This window comes from Neomonachus schauinslandi, chromosome 5, assembly GCF_002201575.2.
Source record: "Neomonachus schauinslandi chromosome 5, ASM220157v2, whole genome shotgun sequence".
Lineage (NCBI taxonomy): Eukaryota > Metazoa > Chordata > Mammalia > Carnivora > Phocidae > Neomonachus > Neomonachus schauinslandi.
In genome coordinates this window covers 9,053,049-9,057,398 of record NC_058407.1, presented here as the reverse complement: position 1 = coordinate 9,057,398, position 4,350 = coordinate 9,053,049, and the positions used below count along the sequence as shown (strand labels likewise).

Here is a 4,350-nt window from a genome sequence, read left to right as displayed (position 1 = left end):
GTGTCTCTCTCTGTCAAATAAATAAATAAAATCTTAAAAAAAAAAAAACAATGACCCCTCAAAAGGAATTGCTGAAAAATTGTAAATGAGTATGGTTTTAAAGAAAATTCTCTGTTATGAGTAAGTCCACATTTCACAGATCCTTGAATCCTCGCAATTTTGCTGATATTTTCTGAGTATCCCATGATTGTGAGGACTGAAATGATGGCATTCTCACATTAGAGTCTTTATTCTTAGGTTCTGCCTTTGCACTTGTTCAATTACAGAGCATCCATGAAATAAACCACTAGAGTAGCCTCGCTCCCCTGTCAGTATGCTCTATAATACGTCTGTTGATCATTATTTGCTGCTTCTGAAATAACTTCTCTTTGAGATTTTCCTGTTCTGCCCCACACTTGTAAGGGGAGGGGTTCTATTCTGCTCCCTGGGGGGATAGTACCCTGTGGAAAAGTAGCTTCCTCATTAGGGTGCAAGCTGAAAATCCCATGATACTTTCTATAGAACACTATCTTTTCTCCTTTCTTCACACTCTCCAGCTGTGCGAGTTCAGGGCCTCACTGTTCAATCACTTCAATACCATTGACTTGGGATTAGGAGTGTGACCAGAGGACTTCAGTGTCTGACATCTGGCTATGAAGCTGCTGGGCATAATTATGGGATCCAAGAACGTCCTTAGACCATGAAGACTGAAGAACACTGAGGCCCACATTAAGATGTTTATTGTTTAAAATCAGGGACATGCTGTTACCATTAAAATTCTATCTTTATAACATGTGGAAATAGTGAGGACCCTGTTCAGACACAACTCGGATTTAAGAAAATTGAACAAACCTGCATTAACAAAAAGAAAATCCTGTATTAAGGAGTTAGGAGTAGCAAATTCCTTCCTTTAACTCATTCAATAAATATTTATTGAGCACCTACTACTGTGACCAAAATTCTCTGATGATTCCAAACCAGATTCTTCTTTTCTATTTCAATAAAAGTGTTGAGCAAAAGAGAAATCCTCCCCCCAAAAAGGAAATTTTGAACAAGATTTAGGTATAAAGGAGGTGAAAAGATAAAAAAAAAAAAAAAGATATCATCTCATAATGTTGAATTGAGTTTAAATTTTAGAACTCCAAACTGAGTCTTATATGCTACCCTCCTTAGCCTTCAAGGGATTAATGCTGGGAACATCCTGTGAGCCAACATTTCCCTCTTTCTCTTGGGCCCAAACTCTGACTGGTGCCACTTAGTAGGTAGCAATGTCTCTTATTTTGTGCAAAAGATGCATCGTTGGCAATCCATTTCTAGTAAGAGCAAAGAGAGGAAGAGGCCTTCACAAGTTGCACTTGGTATGGAAACCTAAAGGGGAAGGAGGGTTTTCACATATTCGGAAGTAAGAACTAAGGAAGTTGGCAGTGACAAAAACCTTAGGTCAGTGAAAAATCTTTAAATCCCAGAAATCCTTTAGCCTAACCAACTCAGGAGAAAGGGAAATCCCCAAAATCTAAAGAACCAGTCCTTGCTCTTGCCTGACTGGCCAAACTGGGGTTAGAAGTCATCCTGGCTCAGAGCTTTTCTTCTTTTGTTTTTTGTTAAGGGTAATGTTATGGATTAAGAGTAATATTATGGCTGAGTGTACTAAGAAAGCATTTTCTCTGGGATCTTAGCTTTGTGCGTGATCCCAGGGTGGTATTAAATAAGTTCTCCGAAGAAGTCCTAATTTTTTTTCTCCGGATTCTTGGATGTAATAAGAGAAAATGAGAGTTTTCCTTCAGAGAGGCAGCCTGTTGATGGATCATCTCTAGGATTCAAAGTTTTCTTATGTGAACAAAATCGTTCAGGGGGGACATTGTTAAAATTGAAACCAAGCATAAAGAAGCAAAAGTGTTTCAGAGAACCTCCTGCATTTTAGTTCAACTCTGGCAGCAAGAAAACAAAACCACATAATCTAAGGCTCACGCCCAACTCTCTGAAGCCCTGTGTCTGCTAGTTCCTGTGTGGTTTGCCTACAGACTGCAGGGCTGACTGGGGGTAATTTGGAGGAGGGAGTAAGAAGTAAGGCAGGAGGAGGCACTATTAATGGATCTGTGAACTTGTACCCTGTTTTAGCGAGGTCCTTGGAAGACAGCACAAGGTGGATCTACACTCTGAAATGCAGTAATTTTGGTGTTTGACTTCGTCTTCCTTCTTGGAAGAGAAGATACTATTAACTCGGTGTCAAAGCCAAGAAGTAGACTCGACCTCTTCTCTTCAAAAAGGTATGTCATTAGACAACATCAGGCCATATACTCTAGAGATCTTGAACAGTTTTATACTTTGCAGAATGTTCTCTATGAGTCATATCTAATGAAAATGAATCCCATGGGTTCTCTAAATATTGCTTTTCATATTTTGGTCCATCCGCGAAGGTCTGTAAATCTTTTGCTTTAACAATGCTTGTGGTGATGGGATTCGACTTCCAGCAAAGGAACTTGTTCCTATCCAGCCCAGCACACAAAATTCCCCGCTAATTGGCTTCTGGGCCATCCCAGGGAGAGACATTAGACCCATTACAGAGGTGAAATCCCACCTCTCCATAGTCAGCATTGAAACCCAGTTGAGGATGGGGATGAAGGTTTGGGCAACAATGAATGAACATTGGCACTGTGGGGCCAGGATTGTTCTCTTACTTACATTTCTACTTCTCTTAGTATTTATGGTGCCTTTACAAAGAACACCACTTTGGATTTCTTTACAAAAAGAGAACCTTTTGTTGAAATGGGTTTTGAGAGAGTATTGTCTATCTTTGTCTCTTTATTAATAATTAGTGCCATGTCCCTAAGATGGTGTCCAGTTCAGGCATTGAGTCTGAAGACAACTCCTTTGTGCTCTTTCCCCCAACTACTCCTGAATATGAGGGTTGAGTATACCCACCAAGGATTTCACTAACTTTAAAAATACTGTATTTATACACCTGGAATGAAGCCTTGTTAATAAGGTATATGTAACTTCATCTGCACATTACCCAAAATACTCATCCCCAGATAAATTGAGGGAAATGTTTAGATCTAAAATTCCAGTGGAAAAGATTGCATGTGCTCATGTTATGTCATCTGAGGGTGGGAAACCTCAGGCTGAAGCATCTTTTGTTCTATACAACTGCATTTATCATAGACTGATAAGTTCCTTAGTGGGGTCCCCCTTTTTTTCTTTATTATTTTTGGTTTCAGAAAGAACATTTAGTATAAGTAGACTCTGCTTGAACAACCCAGTATTGTTTATAAAACAATATTCATAATATAATTTTAAGGCAAACCTCTTTATAAGGGGATCCACTATTAAATAAAGAGCACTATGTAAATACAGAACCATCTAAGTGCATTTAAATTTCAAGTTTTAAAACTTATGATTTGTACTCTTTTTGAGAACTTTGTTTTTCTGTAAAGAGAGAAGGCCTGTGTCATTGAATAAAACTACCTTTTTGGATTGGACTTGGAGTGTCTCCTGTAGAGTAAACTGTAAGCTTATTTTCCCTAAATTGTAATAGGTTTTATTTATTTTTTAATGACTTTACTGAAGCAGAGGGGAGGAACGCTATCGATTTGCTCAATATCGATTTGCTCAATATCGATTTGAGTAATATCGCTATTGCTAATACGATATCCTTTGAATATCTTCCACATCTTTTGTCCTGATGAAAATCCCTCTTATTCTTTTATTTCAATTGTTCTTTGTCTACTTTACAGGGATATTATGAGAATAAATGATCTCACACAGATAGGACGTGCCTTAGGAAAAAGGCACTATGAAAATGCAAAATTGTATCATTATTAATTATTTCTTTGAATATTGATCATTTTCTTTCCACTTTTATACAAAATATATCTCACTTACTGCCTGAAGCCATCTCTTTTAGAACCATTGCCTTCTGGAAAAGTGGGAAATGATCCCCAATTCCCACAAGTTTATTGATTCTCAGAGAATAAGGCCTGCTAGTATTGGTGCCTTGTAGCACTCACGCCTAAACTTGAGCCAGACTTGCCTCTTTTCCTGGGCCAAGAAAAATCCACAATTGTTCAAAAATGTATCATTAAGTGTGATTCCATCAGGAATTCATAAATAAGTAACAGTTGCTGCTGGATTAGTCCTAGGGCCAGATTCTTTATTTTCATGCTCTCCTAAAACAAATTCAAAATGTGGTCAAGAATCTTTGTGACCTAAGTTATTTGAATCAAAAGATGCAGTTGATTGGCACCATTTTGTCCATCTCAAATACTTGCTAAAGCATATCTTGATCCACAAAGGAAGAACACAGCCTCATGTGTCCCTTTTCTTTTCTTTCTTTCTTTCTTTCTTTCTTTCTTTCTTTCTTTCTTTCTTTCT

The 4,350-nt window shown here is 37.9% G+C and overlaps 1 protein-coding gene across 1 annotated transcript in view; it reads left to right on the top strand.

The window, feature by feature from the left end:
• Window positions 1–2,207: 2,207 nt before the first annotated feature.
• The window catches only part of GRAP2 (GRB2 related adaptor protein 2), a 61,151-nt gene continuing 59,008 nt past the window's right edge, over window positions 2,208–4,350 (top strand). Inside the window, exon 1 of the mRNA XM_021687692.1 lies at window positions 2,208–2,246. The gene's annotated coding sequence lies outside the window, so the exon portion shown is untranslated. The remainder of the gene's footprint in view (window positions 2,247–4,350) is intronic.